We start from the raw sequence: 23,977 nt of genomic DNA, 5'->3' as shown, positions 1-23,977 counted from the left end.
TTATCTTTTTTCATTTTCAGGTTTCTTTATTTTATAAGGGTGAAATTAGAAATAAATGCATTGGTGAAGTAAATAATTTTTAAAGTTTTACTTATAAACTTTATTTTTATGTTACAGTGATTCTTCCCTTTTTAATGAATTCTTTCACATTACAAAGAAAAACAAAATCAAGTACTATGATTGTTGTTCATTTGTTTCAGTAGGACCCTTTGTGACCCCCATTAGGTGTTGTCTTGGCAAAGATACTAGAGTGGTTTACCATTTCTTTTTTTAGCTCATAGTACTATATGTACTATTCATATTAAAGAATAAATTTCAAATCTGACCCTTTGCAGTGGTCATGTACATAGGAGCCATAGGGTTTGAGCCTTGCTTTATTTTTCTTCCTATAAAATAGCTTTATGTGTTACCATTTCAACAGTTCTCTTACTCTCTTCTATTTGGGAAATTATTTTGTTAGTACAGTAACAGGCAGGAACTGAATTGTAAGTTGTACATTGAGACTTGTCTTCAATATTTCAGGGTTATTTCATTAGTATAAGAGTTCCCTTCATTGACACGTATCCAAATCTTTTATTTTGTAGAAATTACAGAGAATTGCTGTGGCCAACAAGTGTGTTCCATTCTGGCCAATCTCATGATCAAACAATGAGTATTGTTAAAAAATAGTATATACTGGGCTCTTTGTTAGATGTAGGAGATAAAAGTACAAAAGAAAATCAAAGAATCCCTACTCTAAGATACATATTCAAATGTTGATGAATCTCTTTGATCTTAGCTCAACTGATCCTTGGACAAAAGCCATATAGCCCATCACCGAACTTTTACTCAGGACTTTTCTAGGTTGAGGTTTTGTGCTTTTCTAATACAAACTTTGGGAAAACTTAGGCTCATTTTAACGCTATGGTGAAGCACGAGAATAAGACTTTTGTGGAAGAAGACTTGCCTTAGCTACTTAAAGGCATAACTACCCCCCAATTTTATAGATTGCTCACTTTCTCATATCTAAACTGATCTTCCTGTTGTCTCTCTATCTGACTTTGTTCTGATTGATTCTAATCCCTAGAATGTACCCATTTCAAGTCTCATTTTGTTTCATTAAGGCAGGCATGGGCAAAGTGTAATCTACAGGTGATGATGGCCTGAAATGATGTTATAAACATCCAAGTGGCCATTGGCAGAAAAAAAAAAAAAAAAAAGATTCCCCACTCCTGCTTTAAAGACTCAGCTCAAGTTTCACCAGAATTCTGTGTGAAGTCTTTACTGATCCTTCTAGCTATTGATGCTCTTCTTTCAAATATTTTCATATATATTTATTTTGTGTCTTTTTTCTAAATATTGATATCTGTACATACTTTTCTCTTCTGGCAGCTAGCTGGCATAGTGAATAGAGCACTGGGTCTTGAATTGAGAAGATTGAGTTCAAATTTAGCTTTTAAACACTATGACCTTGGAGAAGTCACTAAGCCATATTCTGCCTCAGTTTCCTAATCTGTAAAAAGAGGATAAAATAATCCCCAGAATTATTATGAGGCTCAAATGAAATTACATATATATATATATATATATATATATATATATATATATATGAAGTTTCCTGTGATAAAATATGAGCTTGAGGCCAGGAATGTTTCATTTTTGTCTTTGTGACTTTAGTATCAAGTACAGAGGAGATAGTAGTTACTTAATATAAGCTCATTGATTGATTTGTTGGTTGGTAGGGAGATTATTTTAAGTAAAGTTGCTTTTGTTTACTATCTCCTTGGTGGGCCTTAGTTTCAGGAAACATGATAGTGATGTTTTAGGCTTATGTCAGAGAGACCCAAAATTAGAGTTTTGAATAAATGTACAGTGATAGATAGACTGACATTAATTTATTGCAGGAGGAAACTGCTCAGATTCTCCATGGAGTTTCTCTAAGTGATCATTTGGACATTTGGTACCCACACAGTTTTATTATAGGAAAAATGTATCTGCCTAATGAATTACTTGATTAAATATGTGATTTATTTACATATTACATATATATTACATCAAAAGAATGTTGATAACTTTTGATTACTTTATAAGTTTAAAAAAACATACAATCAGATCTAAAATATTAAGCCTTTACTGAAGAAATAAACATTTGAATTAAATTGTACAGTATTTGTTGACACTTCACGACAGTTGTTTTTCAATAACATGAAAAATAGCTTAAGAAAAAGCAAGGTGGAAAAGTCAAGTGTCGCCTAATAAAACATAACTGTCACTTTTAGAATGCTAAAGGAAATTATTTTTCAAAAGAATAATTACTGAGGTTAAATCTTTTCAAGTGAAAACTGAGGAAATTGACACATAGAGAATAAAAACAATGCTGGTCACATTTTAAATTTCAGAATAAAGGTCAAAATTAATTTTTTCTGTCTCTTGCATTTTAGAATAGAATAGTATGTCACATGTTTAACATTTGCACACATTTAATAAAGATTTAAAAGGTGTGTTAAGCTTCTTCATCTATGTTTCAAGATGGGTTTTGGGACTACTAACATTATTGTTGGGCCCCTTTGTCCTTCCTCTAATGTTCTACTCCGAGAACTCATGGGGAAACATCAAAGACAATGCTTTCAAAGCAAAATTAATTTTGCCCAGTTCTTCCAAGGTTGAAAGACTTTGAATATGGGTCTTTTGCTGGACTCTCTGCCTGTTGTCTGAGAACTAGCCCAACCAAGTTTAGGATTAACCTTCTCTGTCCTTATTGTTGAAAAAAGTCAAAGATTCAATAATTGCTCATGTATCATATTTGTTTCAAATTCACACAGTAGCAATATTTGGAATTAAAATCTAATGGAAGTTGTTATCCAGTAGGAAAAACAAGCAAATTCCCTAACAGGTTTGTTGCATTAGTATTTAAATAAAACAACACTTCAAAAAATACGTTGCTGTGAAGCCTTGTAAACTAATAAAAATTTTAGATCTCGTAAGGACTCTAGATCCTCTTTTCTAATTCTATGATTTTGTAGACTAGAAAAGTGAAATCTTGCCATATCCACATTGTAAATTAGCAGTACAGTAAGTACTAGTTCTTTATATATAATAAAAAGTCCTTTATATAAATGTATATATATTATGTATAATAAAAAACTTTATACAATAGCCCTAATATTCTATTGAGATACCCTATGAAAAATGATAGCATGGAATTTTGTGAAAAGACTGTTAGACCTAGAATCCAGAGATAGGGGCAATTCCATTGGTGCAATTCTAAACTCTTTTAATCTCTCATACCCAATTTCCTTATTTGTAAAATGGGAATTTTTTTGTATGATATATTATATATGCATATTTACCTATTATATTTTATATATTTAACATATTGATGCAAAAATATAATATCTGTGCCATCTACTTCATAAGGGTGTCCTAAAGAAAATGCTTTTAAACCTTAAATTGCTAAATAACAATGTTATTACTGAACATTACATTATTCATAATAGAATTGATTTTGACCAAAAATTCCCCCAAACACTATTAAATAATTAAGCTATTTTCCTTTTCAGAGAAAGAAGAATGGTATCTTATTCTTGAATTATGCTTTCACTTCTAGATTTGGCTTCCAATTAAGTGTTGATATGTTTTTGTTATAATAACATGGGGAATGAAAAGAAAAACCCTACATTGCAGGGACTTTCATATGTTTGTTAATAAAAGAAATGAAGATTGGTAATCAAGTCATAGATGATCATTCCTAGTAATTGCTCAAATTACATTTGAAAAATTAGAATGGGTTTCCAGCTAAACATTACATTTCTTAACTTTCCTCATGTCCTTGTTGACACAGTTCTTCCTCCCATCCCCCACAGTATTAACAGTGAGAGTTGGTTATCAAGAAAACAAAATACATATTTCTATAGCCATTATACAGATGAGTAGCCTGCCCTTCTTCAGGGAGAGAAAGGTGATCTTGTTTAGTTGAACACCTTAATACATTCAACTTTTCAGATAAATAAATCTATATTCTCCAAAGTTTATAGCGTATCATTAGTCAAGATGAAATTTCATCATGAAAAGTGGAGGAACAAGCGTATTAAAAAAATATTCTGCCAAAGTAGTTGATAACTAACATTTATCTAGTATTTTAAAATTTAGAGTCCTTTATAGATACTACTAATTTGATCCACACAGATGTGATGTAGATGATGATGATATTATTTTTATTATATCATCATCATTACTATTGTCTTCATTTTACAGATAAGGAAACTTTTGTTCCGAGATACAAGATAACTTATCTAAAGCCAAATAGCAGTTAAATAATAAAAAGGAAGAAACTCCTCCCCACTACCTGCTCCATATGCCAAAGAATTTATATTACCTTTTTTGTAGTAGAAAAAAACTAGGGATAGGCTAAGCAAATTTTGATATATAAATATAATAAAATTTTTACTGAGCTATATAAGAAATTATGGATTTGATAGATAAATAGACAGCTATGAACTGATGCATAATGAAAGTAGTAAAAATCAAAACAATATGTACAATGACTATAAAATTGAAAATACAAAGAAGTACAAAACAATGAAACCTGAATACTGTGAAATTATAATAATCGAGTTGGCCACAGATAACAGATATGAGTGGGTACTTTCCTCAATTCTTTGCTGAGGTATGAGGCTAGGGATTTGAATAATGAACATTATATCAGTCTTTTAGAGTATGTCATTTAGTTCTGCTGAACTTTTCTTTTTCATTCTTTTTTTCATTTTGTCCATTGTTATGAAGAGTGACTGGGACAGGGGACTGGAAGTGGGGTGTGTGGCAGTGTTAAGGGAAATGTAGGTTATGTAAAAATAAAATATATAGAAAAATTTTATGTGAAAAAGATCTTTTATTTTTTAGCTTGGGATTATTTTTCTACTGATTATTAGTAGTTGTAATACTAATTAGTAGTAGTATTGATAAATTCTCTGAAGTGTTGATCTTTGAAGTGGTAGTCTTTTCAAATAATATAGTGATGTTTTTAAGGTGTAAGATTGGGAGGTATAAGCTTATATCCTTAAGATTTTATATATTTTCATTTAGCTTTGTCATATTCCCCATGCTTTTGTGGAATAGCTGAAACTATAATTGATATATTTTATATACAATTTCTAGTTTTCCTCTTTGGATGCATTATCTTTGTAATCATGGAATTTAATAGTTGTATACTTTGGAAATTATAATTAGGACTCTGTCACGATAAGATCTTGTCCTCTCCACTTAACATCATGAGTTATAAGCTTTGCTGTTGCTTTTGAGTCTTTTCAGTTATATCTTATTCTTTGTGACCCCATTTGGGGTTTTCTTGGCAAAGAAGCATAAGTGGGGTGCCATTTCCTTCTCCAGCCCATTTTATAGATGAAGAAACTGAGGAAAACAGGGTTGAGTGACTAATCAGGGTCACCCAACTGATAAGTGACTAAGGCCAGATTTGAAAGCAAAAACATGAGTCTTCCTGACTCCAGGCCTAGAACTCTGTCCACTGCCTAACCTACTTGCCCAAAAGTTATAGCTTTGGAGATCATTAAATCATAGGGTCATAGGATCATAGATTTAGATATAGTAGGTACCTCAGAGTGCTACAGAAGAAAGAATGGGAAAAGAAATTAGATTTTTTATAATTAGATTTTTTCTGGTTACACATATACATCCATTTTTAATACACATTTCTTTATGAATCATGCTATGTTCACTCCTTTTTAAAAAAACAAACATAAACCGTATAGTTTTATGATTTAGGTAATTTTTATTACATTTGTTTTCTTCCTCTATTAAAATTTTAAGATCTTTAAAGGAAAGAACTATCTTGCTTTGTATTCCCAGGGCTTAACACAGTATTTGATACATAGTAAGTGCTTAATAAAATACTTTTATAAATGCATCTATCCATCCATTCATTTATTCCTAATGCAAAATGTTGACACTTTGTTTCTCTGGTCTTGTAGACATCGACACATATAACATTTGTGATGGACCATTAGTGAATTTTATTTCTTTGTCTTTATCATGTAATACAAGCTTTATAACCTAGGAAGAAGATAATATGGTAAAAACTCAAGTCCTTTAAAATTGCATGTATATATAAGCTTCCTTTTCATTCCTTTCCCTTGTTAATCATCTTTTTTTGGGGGAAGAGCATGATAAGGAAGGAACTTTTCCTTCCTACTCCAAGATCTTTGATCATCCTTTTATTCTGTCCCATATTCTGAGTATTTTCTCACTTAAGAGCAAATGGAAGAATAAATTACAATTGGGTAAAATAACATGAAAAATTTGGGAGACATAATTTCTGGGCAATTAATAATTTTATCAATTATAGCTCATGAATAAAAGGATGGTCATTTGGCTTTTTTTTTGTAAGCAAAGACCCCTCGTGGAACTCTCTTGATGCTTATATATCCTTGGAATAGTGAGTGTTCTCAAAAGGCAGATCAACTCTGCTTGGTTAATAGTTATTAAGAGAATGAATATTATAATGAAAAGTGGACTTATTCTAAGGTGAAGCTAGAGGACCTGACTTTTAAGTTATCTTTCTCCTCTCTACCCAAATCATCCCAAGTTTCAGGCAGTTTTTTATTTTTTTTTTATTTTTTTTTTAAATTTTTTTATTTAATAATTACATTATATTTACACTCATTTCTGTTCCGATTTTTTTTTCCCCTCCCTCCCTCCACCCCCTCCCCTAGATGGCAAGCAGTCCTTTATATGTTGGATATGTTGCAGTATATCCTAGATACAATATATGTTTGCAGAACCGAACAGTTCTCTTGTTGCGTAGGGAGAATTGGATTCAGAAGGTATAAATAATCCGGAAAGAAAAACAAAAATGCAGATAGTTCACATTCGTTTCCCAGTGTTCTTTCTTTGGGTGTAGCTGCTTTTGTCCGTCATTTATCAATCGAAACTCAGGTCTCTTTGTCAAAGAAATCCACTTCCATCAAAATATGTCCTCATACAATATCGTTGTCGAAGTGTATAATGATCTCCTGGTTCTGCTCATTTCACTTAGCATCAGTTCATGTAGGTCTCTCCAGTCCTCTCTGTATTCATCCTGCTGGTCATTTCTTACAGAACAATAATATTCCATAACATTCATATACCACAATTTACCCAGCCATTCTCCAATTGATGGGCATCCATTCATTTTCCAGTTTCTAGCCACTACAAACAGGGCTGCTACAAACATTTTGGCACATACAGGTCCCTTTCCCTTCTTTAGTATTTCTTTGGGATATAAGCCCAATAGAAACACTGCTGGATCAAAGGATATGCACATTTTGATAATTTTTTGGGCATAATTCCAGATTGCTCTCCAGAATGGTTGGATTCGTTCACAACTCCACCAACAATGCATTAGTGTCCCAGTTTTCCCGCATCCCCTCCAACATTCATCATTATTTTTTCCTGTCATCTTAGCCAATCTGACAGGTGTGTAGTGGTATCTCAGAGTTGTCTTAATTTGCATTTCTCTGATCAATAATGATTTGGAACACTCTTTCATATGAGTGGTAATAGTTTCAATCTCATCCTCTGAAAATTGTCTGTTCAGGCAGTTTTTTAAAAGGGATCTGCCTCTACTCAAGTTTGCCTGAATACAACACAATGGATAGAATTCCCTAGATTAGCTTATTTTTTCTCTTTAATCAGAATTTAGCTTTCCTACTTGGGTGGATACTCAAAATCTTTTTGATCCTAGGAATTTGGGGAATTTCCTTTTTTAGCAAGCCCTTCAGATGCTAGATGAATAACATACAAGAGGCTGATTTTTGAGTGAGGAAATAAAAAAGGGAAAATCTTAATTTTAAAAAATTGGTTATTAACATAAAAGAGAAATAATCTTTTTTTTTTCCAGTAATGTGCACTTATCTTCCTTTAGTGTAAATCTAATGAAACCCAGTATAGATTTATCATTTGGATATAACTGATATTAGCATTTAGGGGAGGTTATTATTTCTTTTCTTTTTTTCCCCTTTCCTCTCCTTTTTGTGCTATGCATTATTAGGTAAGGCAAAGTGGGGAGTATTATTGACGAAAGCTTGGAAAAACCAAGATGAAGTCTCTATTATCATTTCCAATGAGAGAGCACAACACTACTAATGCAAAGGATTGTAAAGTAATTCCCACAGCTGTTCTAAAATTCTGGAGGCATGGAAATATGCTTTCAAATTCTACATTGGAAGAGATGTATATTATCTCCAAAGCATATAACTGTCATGGTATTGGCAGAATCAGTGGCACAAGTTTCTGTTGTTAAAAGTGAAGGAGTATATATATATATTGCCTTTTCCTATGGTTTTCCACTTTTTTTTCTATTCAAATATAGAGAAAACTTGCTATGTTTGCTCTGATAAATCTAGCCATTCACAACTACCCTTTTGTTTTTAATCCTTTTGCATCCCAAGTGGTTCTAAACAATCTTTCTGTGTATATTGATTAGTCCTTAGATTCATTAATTTACATTTTAGGCCCAAGCAACTCACCCAAAATAGAAAGATATTTTGATCTTATCACCATCACTGTCATCATGATTAATAACGAGTTGTGGATCATTGTGGATCACTGTATTTATGGCCTCATATTCATTTCTACAGATGCACATGATCTTTATCTTGAAATAGATAAGAGAATACATATTTATTATATGTATAACATAATATATGTTTATGATTTAAGTACCTAATTTTAAATGTTATAACATACCATTGTTTTATATATATGAAATATTTCACATACTTCTGAATTTTGAATCTTGATTAGAATTTAGCATAGTAGATTGCATGGAGTAATGACCTCTTAACTCATATACAACCTTTGGTTTTTTGAGCCTCTTTGAGCTGGTGTGTTTTTAATTAGGGTTCTGAAATTCACCACAAGAACCAGATGACAGAAGAAAAATTGTAAACTGATGAATTATGAAAAGATTGTCTCTTTAAAATCACTGTCTTTTCTTGAGTTAAGTTGCCAGAATAAGTAACTATAATACTAATGATAGGAGCAGTGATAATAATAATAATAACAATAATAATATTTAACATTTCTATAATGCCTAAAAATTTTCAAAGCCCTTTTCATATATTGGAATCCCTGGTTTGAGCTCCTTGGAATCCCAAAGAGATCCCCTGGTTTTATTGTTTCTCTGTTTATACTGGAATACCTTCACAAAGGCTGAGGGAAATTAATATGAGTATATCTTTATTTTAAGTCAACACTTGAATTTAAAAGATTCATAAAAAAATGAGGCCACAAACTGCAGGAAAGCTGACGAGCACAAATATAAGATTACTACATATTTCAGGAGTCCCTAGTTGATAATACATTTTTCAATTTAGTTTGTAGTAGCATTTGTCTCACAGCTGAAAATCATAAAGGCTCACAACAACCTTTTGGTTACTCCTCTTTTTTTTTTCCCCCAGGCAAGTAAGCTGTTTCACTTTCTCTCTTTGTATTAAATTGTTGAATTAGAAATTGGATATACAATGCCCTCTCTTATGTAGCCAGTGTCTTATCTTTACATATATGCATATACTCATATATACTTAAAATGTTAAAAATATATTGAACTGTGTAATCAATGAACTTGCATTATCTTTGAGGATTATACATCCAGGCAAATAATACCCCAGCTTTACTTTACCTTACCAGGTTCATTTTAGAAAAATATACAAGATATTTACTTTTTTCCGGACATAATCTTTTTTTCCTTGAATGTTGAGGAATATTCAGTTAGGTAAGCACATTTATATAATGTCAAAGGAATGAGCTTTGGCTGGATGTTTGTCACATGAGGTTTGCATTAACAAATGATTAAAAACAGTACAGGGAAACATGACTCTAGATAAGTTTCTCTTTTAAATAAGATTTTGATTTCACCTCTCAGGAAAAGATACTTTATAGTACATGTATAACTGATATTTTTTTTCACAATTAAATAGTTCTCTTTAGACACAAGTAATATATGTGTATGATTCTATAAGCTGACAAGTTTGTATGATTGTATTGTATGTATTCATATTATCTTTTCAACTTTTTATGCAAAAAGAACCAAGATCATTTTGGTTTCAGTTAAAATTAATTTTGTTGTTCTAGGTCTTTATCCTAATATTTTCCTTTGAAATTAAAAACTTAAACATTATTGTTGCTACAACGTAAAGAATCATGCAAAAAGTATATCTACTTATTCCACATTCCACTTTTGATGACTATATTACAATATGAATGAAGAGTTTAAATTGTTTATTCAGAATCTATTAGTTTCCATCTTTGGATTTGCTTTTTATAATTAGTATAATTAGTGTACGTTAGGTTCAAGTTTTAATCATTAAATTTTATAAACATAAAAGTTTCCATTGATGATTATCTCAGGTTGATAAATGTTTTTTTCTCCATTATAACAGTGACTTCTTTCTATTAAAAACATAAACTGGTAGCATGAGTTCTTGCATTGTTTATTTAGCAAATTGTAGATCTTTTTGTAAAAACTATGTACTTGGTAGTTAATGCAGTTCTTGTTTTTCGGTGTCTTTCATTTTGCATTGGATCTATTCTTCTAAGTTTTCTAAATTATCAGAAGACATGAGGTCAATTTTGTAATTCTTTAGACCTGGTTTTTCTTCTCTGTATGATTGTGAGTACTTCTGAAGGTTATGCTTTTGTTATTCCATGTTGTATGTGTTAAGAATAGTGAGTAGTTTGAAAGCATCTGTCCAGAGGAAGCCATGTGGTTGAGTATATTGAGTTTTAGATAAGAAGACTTTCCTTTTAGTTTAAATGCATCATGCATCCATAGAGATTGTATTCAACAATATCATCATGGCAAAAATTGGTAATTAGGTGTAGAATCAGATCACATATTTGATAGCCTCTTTGTCAGGTTCTATTCTATCTCAAGGATGTTAAGGAGACTGTTGCTCCTACTGGCTTATTGTCTGAAATGATTCATGATGTGTTGCTCCTGTTATCCCCATTTTCATAGCTTTTAGTACCTGCATTCTCTAATATGACACACTCTGAGAAGGGTAAATAAATTTCTCTCATTGTTGCTTTTACTTTTTATTTTTATAGAGTCCTAAAATATTCATAAACCAAGCCAAAAATGTAGGAAGGAATGCCAGGTCAAGATAAAATATTATATTTTATTGATAATCTGTGCATCCATCATTTCATTCACTAAGTAGTAAAGATTGCCTATTCGTATAGTAAAGAGCCTGAGTATTTTTTTTTGAAAGAGTTAATTCTGGACTCTGTTTTATTCATTTATCAAATGATGTCATTGAATTGTGTCACCTTAGAAATCATCTGAATTAAACCCCACTGATTTTACAGAGAAGGGAACTGAGGCTCAGAGCATGTCAGAAGAATGATTCCAAGTAATCTCTTCTGCAAATTTTAAAAAGAATACTAGTGTTTATATAACTAATACTCATACAATACATATTAATAACTTAGCATGTGAGCTCTAAGGATAAATTCTTTGCTTGAAAAAATTTATTGGTTTGATAGTTTTTTATCATTTGAATTTTAAGAGAATACATTATTAAAGGAGTAAAAAAAGAGATATGCTAATAATAATAATTAAGATGTACACATTTATAGTTTGTGAAGTGTTTTTCTATATCATATCCCATTTGAGCTTTATAGCAATCTTGTAAAATTTGAAGTACTGCTATTTACAATGAGGTGTGTCTTAATATCATGCTTCTGATCTCTTTTTTTTCTTATATTTTCTCACTTGGTAATGTTATTACCTTATGAACTTAGATATCGTTTATGTATAAGTGAAAGTTTGATGACTTGTCTTTTATAACCTAGGGAGTACATATCAAGAGTGACATATCAAAAAAATATTTGAAGCCAGCTCCTGTTTCCAACTCCAATGTCCTTTTCCCTCAATATCACATATGTCCACTCTAGTGCTGTATAACTGGATTTCTTTTTTTTTTTTTTTTAAGATCTTTAAATATATTGTATAACCAACAAGGTAGAAGACTAGTTAGTTATTTTCTCCAATCCTTAATACCTTGCAAGGTTCTCCAAAATAAGAATTTTTCATGAAATAAAGTAATACCAACTATTTGTGCTCTCTAAAACATCAAAAACCCTAGTCACGTTAAAAACAACAACCTCCAATGATCTAACATTCCTATTCAATAAATCCTTTCCCAAAAAATGCCATTCTTTTCAGGATCTACAAAACAGACCCATGAATTTGCAACAGAATTTAACTGTATTTCCCCTCCACAACCTTCTGAATATTACAGACCCTTACTCCATGCTACAGAAAACAAAAGGACTGAAACTTACTTTGGATGTGATTACAACATGCTAGCTGTATCTATTACAATAATAATAGCTAGACAACTATTAAAGGGATCCAGGGAATTGGGGAAGCATGTGTGTGGATCTACCAGGCCTGAAGTGAAGGGTATTGTCAACAATTTAGGATGAGTAGAAACTCAGGCTAATGAAATGTGGATTGCCTAGCAAGTGTCCGTTTTCAGGCTTAGTCACAAAGCTAGAGTCAAAAAATGAACAATAGGGGCATGTAAGGGGGAAGAATTTGAAGTTTTCAAAGATTTCAGGAGGATACAAACTCAGTTAAAGACTTTGAGAACAAGCAGATAAAATAATAGGGAAGATGTTATTAACAAAAGACCTCCAGATCATCTAAATGAGTACAGACCCATATAGATAAATATTATAAAACCAAGGAAATAAAATCAACACCTGATATAGCAGAAGACCATGCTTCTTAAGATTCTTAAGAGAGCATGAAACCACAGAACGATCTTTCTTAATGGTGTAAGAAAGAAATAAGAATTGTGAAAGCAGAATATTTTAATTGCACATCAGAAATAATCATCAGAGTAGAAAAACTTGACTCTACAATATCAACCTTAGGAAAGAAACAGAAGGAAAAACATTGATCAGAAAGGCAAGTACATAGGTTGAAGGACATTCTGGGAGAAGTAAACCAAAAAATAATAGCATTGAAAGAATCCACAATCTCCATTCAGTCAGCACATATTGATAATAAAGAGAGGGTAGGAAGAGATAACTTAAGGATTATTTAATTTCCCAGAAAAACATGACAGACAAAGCAAATGAATATAGAAATTCAATAAATAATGCAAGAAAATTACCCAGAATTTCTCATACACAGAAAACAAAATGTCAGTCAAAAGAACCCACAAATTGCCTCACTACAAACTCCACGATACAGTTATTAAATATAATTTCAATGATAAACAATAAATTCCTGCAAAGAAAAGGAAATTTAAATATAAGATTATCTTGTACTTATTAGAAATCACTGGAGGGAATTGAATAACATCAGAATAACATTCTGAAGAGCAGAGAAGTTCAAGATGCAATCCAATGTGCCATAACCTGCAAACCTGAGCTTAAATATTAAAAGAAAAAAAAAATGGATATTCAATAAAAGCACTTCTAAAAATAAAGCCAAACCTAAATCAAATATTTGCTTTTCATTATTCAAAGCAACAAAAATACAAGAAAGGTAAACAAATACAGTAACTAAGAAAAACATACCTAATAAAATACATTACAAAAATAAACAAACAAAGAAGAGAAGGTGCTTATGAGATTGGGACAGTTAGGTGACAAATTGGATAGAAGGCCAGGCCTAATGTCAGAAAGATCATCTTCCTGAGTTCATATCTGGCTTAAAGATAACTTGCTAACTGTGTGACCCTGGGAAAATCATTTAACCAGTTTTGCCTCAGTTTCCTCCTCTGTAAAATGAGCTGGAGAAAGAAATGGCAAACTACCCTACTATCTTTGCCAAAAAAGTCCCAAATGAGGTAATGAAAAATTAGATATGGCTGAAAAGAACTAAACAACAACATATGTTCATATATATGTGTTTATGTGTATGTGTATATAAATAAAACAGTATATATTATATATACACATACCTGTTTGTGTAGATATCAAATCTATCAGAAAAAATGTGAATTTCACACACACATTTTTCTGTATCAATTATCAAAAAAGTTGTATAGGCATATCAGTCATATGTAAAAATGCGCTAAAATATTCATAATAAGAGAAATGCCAATCAAAACAATCTTGAAGTTTTACTTTACACTCTAAAAAATGTCCAAGATGAGAAAAGATGGGAACAGTCTATATTAGGAAAGTAGAGATTGTGGGAAGCTAAGCACCAAATAAAATACTTGGAGTTCTTAATCACTGTAACCATTTTGTAATACATTTGGAATTAAACAATGAAGTGATTGAAAAGTAAATAAAAATTATTAAAAAATAAAATGACTAAAAAACCAACTAAGTGACAAAAAAGTGACTGTTTTTTTACTCAGAAATTCTACTACTAGATTTATATGTCAGAGAAATCATTGACAAGAAGAAAATATTTAAAGCATTATTTTTTTTTTGATTGCAAAGTATTGGAAACAAAGTAGATATTCATCTATTTGGGGATGCCTAAACAAATTGTGGTGGATGAATACAATGAAATTAATACTATGCTATAAGAAATGACAAATATAAATATAGAAAAACATGAAAATATGTATATGAACTGATACGGAATGAAGTAAGCAAAGAAAAGAAAACATACTCTGAGACTAATAAAAATAAACAGAAAGAACAACCACAATAAAATAAAAAAGGAATGTTGTATGATTGAAAAAAGCAAGGATAGCTGTAAATAAGAGACATGAAACAGTATTTCCATCCCTTTGCAAAGGGGGGCATCCTTAAGTGTGGTATTTTGCACATTTTTTAAAATCCTTTTGTAATGTATTTATCAGTTTTGCTGATTTTTTTCTTTAACAATCTTGTCATATCAAGTGTCTCTCTTGGAGAGGAAAAAAGAGGGATACTGGGAAAAATTTTGGAGATGTAAATTTTTTTTAAATCAAAATTTATTTACAATAAAGTATCTCAAGGAAAGATTATTGAGTGGTATTGGTAGAAGAACTGTCTAAAGAAGCATTGGGGAGAAAAGGGATCTATTTTCTCTTCCTTCTGGCTCTGTGAATTTCCTCATAGGAGAAAATGAATTACAACTGTATCCTGAGGGGAGAGGGAGATTTTGGTCTATCTTCTGCCTAGAGTTTGCAACTAATTCCACATGTCCTTTGGAAATTCTACTTCTCCTTCAGTATAAATCTAATGTGCCACCTCTTTCATGAAGCCTTTAGTGATTAATTGATATACAACAGCAACCATTCCCTCACCTTTTAAAAACTCTGCTTTGCCTTATTTGTGCCTCTTATGACAATTTTAATCATTCTTATCTTATAAAGCTTTTGTAATAAAAATGGACTGTGGTATAGTTATTGGCATATATACTTAACCACATTCTCTTTTCTTTGTACTAGATTTTAAACTTATTTAGGTCAGAAATTTTAGGATCATGAAATCATAGTCCCAGAGTTGAAGGAGTCTTTAAGAACAACTTTCCTATGTACTTAGTGTATCTAGAAAATATTCAATAAATATTTGAAAGTATTCAGTAAATATTTGTTGAATCAGATTGTTAATTTTTAAAAACTTGTTGATCAATAGAAATATCCAGTATTAATAGGAGTGATCAGTGTGTGCTTAGCATCGAGGAGAAATACACATGGTTAAAACATGGTCTGTAGCCTTCCAGAGATTATAGTTATATATGATACCTTAGAGTACCACTGGTCCTGTGGTTCCATAATAAAATTATCCATTTTAAGGAATCAGGTAGCTTTCTACATGTCAAGAAGAATGCTCTTTAAAGAAGATAGAATGCTGGATTTAAAGTCAGGTAGAGACAAATCTCATCTTTGACATTTATTAGCTGTGATACTGGGTAAATCATTTAATAAAACATCAGTGTGCTTTGAGTGAAACTCTAGGATTTATCTATTGTGTCACCAAGAGATTAGGATCTTATAGGTAGAGCTTTCTATGCTGATGAAATCACATATTGTTCCCCTAATCCAGTATCTAGTTGTGTTTAGAATGGAATAACATTTTTCACTGATGATCTGAAATGATCAGAAGGAACTTGTTTGTCCTCAATTAAACTTTTGTTTATGAGAAAGCTCCATGTTTTAAGAGATTCATTATAGAGATATTTTGAGTTGTTCAAACATATCAGGAAAACTTAGGAAAACTTACAGTGAAAAAGAAGTTATTTTTTAAAAAAAAGTGCAATTATTAGTTTTGTTCGATTATAATTGGATTGGAACATTAAAGGGAGATGGTGTCGCATAAAAAGCCTTTGTAGAATCACAGGACCTGGGTTTCCTTCTCAGCTTTGGGTTTGATTCCGGGAAAGTCACTTAACCTCTTTCTGTGTTAGTTTTTTCATCTCTAAAATGAGAAGATTAGACTAAATGATCTCTAATGTTCCTTCTAGATCTAAATCTATGATCCTAGATTTACTCTATCAAACCCAATGTTTTCCTGAAATTACTAAAAAGCAAAAGACTCATCAGCATCTTTTGTTCCCTGTATATTTCGATCAGTTTTGTGAACATGGGAAAATGATCTGCTGTACAAAGTCATCTGCAAAAGCCTCCTGTTCCCTTCTTTGCCATTAATAACACTTTTTAGAAAAGGTTACCTACAATCATTGCTTTCATTTCCTCACCTGCCACTCACTTCTTAACCTTTGCCTTAAGGTGTGTGATCTCCCCACTCAATTGACCTTTCTCTCCTGTAACAAATACATTTTTTAACTGCTAAATCAAAGGGTCTTTTCTCCATGTAACTCCATTTTGACTTCTTCAGCTTTTGACACAGTTGACTACTTTTTCTTCTTGAAAGTTCTTCTGCTTCTGTGACATTATGACTCCTATAGTCTCTTGGTTTTTTTCCTGAACATTTGATCATTTCTTATCCAGTCTCCTTTATAGGATCAGAATCTAGCTTTTACCTACTTAGTGAACTTGTCTCTTAAGACTCTCTTCTGTATTCTGTTTCACAAAGTTTTCGTTAGCCTGCTCTTCTCCTTTTTCTACACTCTTTCCCTTACTGATTTAAGTATAATTATCCTTTTGTAGGCGACAACAACATCCATATTTCTAACCCTAGTTTCACCCAAATTATGATCCCATATTCCAAACTGCCCAGCAGACATTTTTACCTGAGTGCTCCATAGGCATTTATCATTTTTTTTTCATTCCAAAATGAAAATGAACACATTTACTCAAAGACCCATTCTTTTCTCAAAAATTCCCTATTTCAAGCACCACCACCATAGTTATCCAGGCTGAAAAGCTTGGAATGATCCTTGATACTTAGTTCTTCCTTATCCTCCACATAATAACCACGATAGATAGGATTTGTATAGCGTTGCCTGATTTATAAAGTGCTGTTATTTATCCTTCATTTTCAAAAAGTACCAGTGACATCACAGAGTAACGTCTTGACTTACACATGAATTGAATTATAGTGAGGCTGAGTTCAATAGGGTTCAACCATAGGGTAGATGGTAAGTCTAAATAGTTGTCCATTTTACTGGAAGAACAGTGGTTGGTAACTCCTTGATATTCCATGCATGTGAGAGACCATGTCTTTCCCAGAGTAGTTGAGAGTTGTAACTCATGACCACTGAGGGAGAGAGTGAACCTAAGGATAAAAGGATACTAAGGGTTCTGAATTCCCTGCTGCATGAGTATGAATGGCCAGTGCCTAGCTTTAAAAGCAAAAGGAGAAAAGGACATTGTGTGAGAGAGTAAAAGGAAATACTCTCCCACCATACATTCTTCTTGGGGAGGAGTTGTTCCAAGAACTTCTTTTCCTGTTTAGATCTAGTAGGAGCTGAGGGAAAGATTAGATAAGATTTGGGAGTTTATAGTTGATTAGATTGCTTAGACACTGTCACAGATAAATTTAATACATATTGTATAGTAAACCGTATGCTTTGTTGGGTTATAAGGATAAAGTTACTACTACAGAAAGAATTTGAGAAAGTATTCAAAAAAAAAGTCACATTTGAATTTGGTATTAAAGAATTAGTAGGAATTCAGCAGGCAAATAAGAAAGATGTCCTCATCACAAGGAACAGTGCTGGCAAATTTTGGAGGCAAATTCAGGGCTGGAAAAAAAAGGGAGTTTGGGTGGAGGTGTAATAGGAAATAAATGTAGGAAGGTAGTACCAGGTTGTGGAGGCACTAGAGTGCCAAACAAAGGAATTGGAGCTCTATTTAGGAGGCAATAGAGAATCAGTGTAAGTTTTTCTGCATATTTGAGCAAATTTATATATGAAAAGACTTTTGTCAATTTATAAAGGTTGGATCAAAGTGGAAATGTGAATATCTGTTAAGTGGCTACTGCAATAGTCTGGATAGAAAGATGTTAGTAAAGGAAAATGAGATAGGAATTAGTGTGATGTTTTGCCACTGAACCTGATAGATTTGGTAAGTGATATGGAAGGTGAAAGAGAGGCAATAATGAAAAACAACAAGATGGCACCATGAATAGAAAGAAGTGCCAACCAGAGAAGGGAAAATTCATTTATTAAGCATTACTATGTATCAGGCACAGTGCCTGTTATGTTTATAGATATTTCATTTGATCCTTACAATAATTCTGGTAAGCAGGTACTATATTATTATTAGCATTTTATAGGTGAGAAAACTTAAGCAAATAGAGACTGTCTGAGACTGAATTTCTTATTCTAGGTAAAGCACTCTTATCACTGAACCATATTGCTTAGCTGCCTCTAAGTTGCAAAGACAAAAGAAGTGGCAGGATTAGGTAAAAAGAAAAGAAACTTAATTTTGAATAAGTTAAACTTCAGATCCAAAATAATCAACCCTGAGAAGTCCTACAGATAGACAACTCATAAAAATTTGTTAACAATAGAGAAGCAAAGATGATTTAATATTAATAAGTTAATTGTGAATTAAATTAAAGTTAATTATGTTAATAAAATGTTAATATAATTTAATTTACTCTTAGCCCTTGCCTATTTTAGGAAACTATGAACCTCTCTGAACCTCAATTTCCTCATCTGTGAAATGAGACAGTTAAATTAGATGGTCCCTAAGGCCCATTCTAATTATAAGATTATATAATTCTAAATGCAGACCAGGTGTATGTGAAGACACAATGAAACTTGATATTTGATTGTCTGGGAGATGCTCTATTTTTACTTTCTCCATTCAGATAATGTTTTATGCCAAATTACCTTTGGTACCTCTCCTCTTTTCATTTGATTGTTCCCAGAAGAACAATGTTCTTTAAAACCTGTTCTGGTCATATCACCAAACTACCATGATAACATCTTCAGTTAAAAAAAGGATTGTAGGTTTCAATTACTGAAGTCACATTTTCTAGGACAGATATGTCAAAATTCTTTTGGTGGCCTAAATAACATAGTCCCAGTATTCTGTTGATTCTATACTTGACCTTAGTCAGCTATACAATTGATATATTTAAAATTTAGCATTTCAAAAAAAAATAGATGTCTAAATCTTTTTTCCCCTTGGCAGATTTAATTAACTTCCATAAGCAGAACTAAAATATGGAAATTTTAACTTGATTTCAACTTGGATTTTATGTTTTTGCTTATAATAAATCTGGAGTATTATATATCTACTCATTCAAATGGCTGGATATTAATGCAAGTCACTTAAGAATTAACATTTCCCACCATGATCACAATCTTTATTCATGTGGCTAAATTCTCTCAGTGGGCATTTGTAATTGAACATAGATTCAATTTTTAAATAATTTTATAATATATTTTCTCAAAGGAATAAGCCCTTCATTCTATTTCTTCCATCTTTTTTTAAATATATATATATATATATACTACAAAGGAAAGGAGACATATTTTAATAGAAAACCAATACCATGATTTTGAGCCACTGAATTATTTCTGTCATCATGGGGAAAAATTTGGTCAGATACGAGATTGAGGAAGATTATTTTGGCAGCTGTATAGAAGATTAGATAGAAGTATTTGTCAAGCAGATATAAGAAACATATATCTATACTGAGCAGATATGTTTAGAGCAGATATATCCTCTAAGCAGAGAAACCAGTAAAAGGCCAGTGTAATAGCCTGGGATATTGAGGATCAACCAGAACATAGTCTTTGGAGAGAGGAGATGATAGCTGTCAGACTTGAAGTCAGATGTGGGCTTGAGTTTTAGCTCTGTTCTTTATGACAACTTCCAGGGGCTTCATTATCCCAATCTATCAAATGAGAGGTAGATAAAAGTTGAGATAACTTGGTAGCACAGTGGATATAGCATTGAGTTTAGAGTGAGATGAATTCAAATCTGACTTTAGATACTTACCAGTTTTGTAATTCTAAGGAGGTCACAATTTGCCTCAGTTTCCTCCTCTGTGATGACCGCGTTAGAATCCTGGATACCTTAGAATAAGCCAGAGTCAGGATAAGCAAAAGTCCTTGGTCTTTATTCTTGGCCTGTAGAGGTAGGATTGAATTGGATGGACACAGAATCTCCACAACTTCCTTTTTTTTCGTCTACCACTAAAGTGACCCTGGCTAGTCTTACTCCACCCCCTAGTCCCTCCTACAATTCTCTGTATACACCAATTATTGAGCCAGCACAGGATAGTGGGAAGGGCCATTCCCCAAGCATATGCTTATAGAGTATTGTCCAATAGGTAATTAGCCTTAAGTCCTCGGTTGTCCAACTTCAATGCATCGACTCAAGAGTTTCAGCCCTTTACACTCCTCTGTAAAATAGAGTAGTAAATGGCCCAGTACTCTTGCCATGAAAACCTCAAATGGGGTCTTTAAAAAAAACTAGACATAACTGAAAACAAATAAGAAGAAAGATCATTATATGGCCTTATATCTATGAGGGTGACAGAAGCAAATGGTATGTAAGGAGAATCAATAAAACCAGGCAAGTGATTATTTGCGAGGCAGCTATGTGTCAAAGCAAGAGCACTGGGAAGTTAGTTCAAATCCTCTTTTAGACACGTGTCAAGTTTGCGATGCTCAGATTCAGTTTCCTTATCAGTAATGTTCTCTGGTTCAGTTGAACCAGTTTGTTTTCTGGGGGTCTCTGGGAGCAGTTTTCATTTCAGTTCAGTAACCACCATGAGGACAGCCAGATGTTAAAGTCCAAAAGTTTTTTATTGCCTCCTTGCCTGATGCTGGGCAGCTTTCTGGAGAGAGCCTTTCAGTTTGGCCTTGGTCTTAGTGGGGGAAGTGCAGGAGGCCAGGCCAACCACCAGGAGCCTGACTGAAGGTGAAATGAATTTCTGTCTCCTTGGCTCCAAGAGCCCACCTGTCATCTCTGCCCTCTCTATCTGGCTGAGTTGTCCGAGCTTATATGTTCTCTTATCATAGGTGTGAATCTTGTAGAACTATATTAAGTACTAAGTACATGTACTGAACTAGAATTAATTTTAAAATATTCTCTTATTGATACAATATTGTCCTGGGAAGCACTGGATGTTTGTTGAATAAATGTTTTGTTTTGTTTTGTTTTTTTAAGGTAGTATAGTAAATAAAGGGCCAGATTTTGAACCAGAAGACCTGGGTTCAAGTCTTGCCTCTGACACAAACCGACTGTGTGATCTTAAGTGAATTGCTTAACCTCTCAAGTCAATTCTTTGCCTATAAGTTGGAGGTGTTAACTTGCATTAGTAAAGGGTATTTCATTACCCATTTACTTATACCAATGAAGTCACAGGTCTACCTCTTATAATTTTTTTTTGGGGGGGGGACAAGGCACTTGGAATTAAGTGTCTTGCCTAGAGTCACATAGTTATAAAGTGTTAAGTGTCTAAAACTAGATTTGAACTCATATGCTCTTGATTCTAGAATCACTGCTCTATATACTGAACCATCTAGCTGCCTCTACCCCTTATAATTTCATTGCCTTTTAGTGTGATTTGTAAAAATTCTTTATAGTATATAAATACCTTTACATTATTTGTTTCATTAAAAAAAAACTTTACTATAGTGGAGACTATGATTATTTAGAAACTCCTTACTTCATAGAGGGTAGCCAATTAACTATATTTTTAAGTTGTTATGGGAGGACTGAATGTCCAGTAATTAAAGTCCCTTTAGTTATTATCATTATACTTTGAAATTACATCCCATCTTACCCCTCCCTTACCCCTTTCCGTACTATATGCTCTTTATTCAAGAAAGTAAATGACATAGAGATATTCTTAGAACTATTTATTCTTAGCTCATGACTTGAGATCAACCTAAAGTTGAGGAGCCTGGACAATCCATTTGTCTTTGCCTGCAACTTGTGATGCAAGGTTCTGGAACTAGCCCATTCAGAGATCTATAATAGTAATCATTCTAGAGCTATACAAGCTCATAAGATCCACACAAGCTACTGGAGTGTGCTCATCCTTGAGGCCATTCTGCTTTTAAAAAGTGTGAGGAGAGTGAGTTCCCCTTGGAGCTTATATTGGAAGCAGCATCTTCTAATTTTCTTTAGATGTAAAAGAGATTGTTGAAATATGTTCATTTATTACATTGCCTTTGTTGTCAGAGGAGAATCATGGTTTAGCGGTTAATGTCTTTCATTTTTTCTTAGTGATTCTATATGATCTTCATTCTTTCTTTTCTCTTGAAACTGAAGAAAATTAATATGTTATTTTTGTTCACCCTGGTCTTCCCTAAGCCTGAGGTGCCTGTACTTATGATATTTATAATGTGTGGGAGAAATATAGACATAACAAATTGAGTCAGGCTCAATGGCAGATGATAATACTTTAGGAGAGAAGGTGCTACAGAGTAGACAAGATTGGAGAACAAATGAGAAAGGGGAATCAATAGAAAAGAACAGAAAACATGGGGTGGACTCAGAGAGCAATGAGGCAATACAGACTAAACTAAGATTGATATCTATTATAGCCATTTACAGATATAAGGATTATATTCATCTCTAATTTTCCAGGATAGTCCTTTTTCAGGCAAATAAAATGTGCTTTCAATAAAGCTTTGATAAAGGGATATCATCTGTCAGAATGAGTCTAATCTTTGTTTGAAAACATATGGTCTCCAAATGTATAAAAAAGAGAATGGACTCATAAAATCCAAGGTGAATATTCTAGTTTTTAGTTGCTGTTTTCTTTTTGTTTTTATGGGAGGGTAAAGTTATGCCAGGAGTTCATTTTTTTTTTTAAGAAAAACAACAATATAAGTTATATCCCAAAAAAGCATTCTGCAGAATAAATAGACACTTAACTGGGCATAGAAATCTATCTTACCTTACAGGAAAATAGGAGGGGAAGGGAATAAGAAAAGGGAAAGTCATAGAAGGGCGGGTTAGGGGATAGGAGGGTCAGAAACAAAATACTTTTGAGGAGGGATAGGGTAAAGAGAAAGAGAAGAAAATACACAGAGGGATAGACCAAAAGGCAATTCAGTTTAGAAAAGTAGTTTGAAACAAATTTTGAAGCAATTTTCTAATAAAGACCTCATTTCTCAGACATCTAGAAAACTGAGTCTAATTTATAAAAATAAGATCCATTCACCAAATGATAAATGATCAAAAATTATGAACAGTTTTCAGATGAAATAATCAAAGCTATCTACAGCTATATGAAAAAAAATTATCTAACTTACTATTGATTGGAGAAATGAAAATTAAAACAGTTCTGATTACTATCTCATACCAATTAAATTGGCTAATAGAAAAAAATGGAAAATGGCAAATATTGGGGGGAGTATGTAAAAAATGAGATTAATGCACTGTTGTTGAAGTTGTGAACTGATTTAACTCTTTTGGAGAACAATTTGGAACTTTTCATAAAGGAATATAAAATCATTTGACTTAACAATATTGTTGCTAGGTCTGTGTTTCAAGAAAGATAAAAACAAAAAGGAAAAGGACCTATATGTACAAAAATATACATAGCACCTCTTTTCTAGGTACAAAGACTTAGAAATTGAGGTGATACTTATCAGTTGGGGAATGGTGAACAAATTATGGTTTCTAATTATAATGGAATACTATGGCGATATGAGAAATGA

The 23,977-nt window shown here is 32.5% G+C and overlaps 1 protein-coding gene across 12 annotated transcripts in view; it reads left to right on the top strand.

Annotated features, from left to right (window-relative positions):
- Positions 1-23,977, top strand: part of GULP1 (GULP PTB domain containing engulfment adaptor 1) — a 409,533-nt gene that overhangs the window by 203,948 nt on the left and 181,608 nt on the right. Inside the window, exon 1 of one of the 12 annotated variants that reach the window (XM_051986052.1) lies at positions 22,318-22,383. The exons of the other annotated variants lie outside the window; for them this stretch is intronic. The gene's annotated coding sequence lies outside the window, so the exon portion shown is untranslated. Of the gene's footprint in view, positions 1-22,317; positions 22,384-23,977 lie in introns of those variants that run through there. 12 annotated transcript variants of the gene reach the window in all.

The sequence above is a fragment of the Antechinus flavipes genome, chromosome 3 (assembly GCF_016432865.1).
Source record: "Antechinus flavipes isolate AdamAnt ecotype Samford, QLD, Australia chromosome 3, AdamAnt_v2, whole genome shotgun sequence".
Lineage (NCBI taxonomy): Eukaryota > Metazoa > Chordata > Mammalia > Dasyuromorphia > Dasyuridae > Antechinus > Antechinus flavipes.
The sequence above is the reverse complement of the archived record's forward strand: the minus strand, read 5'-3'. Positions and strand labels throughout refer to the sequence as shown.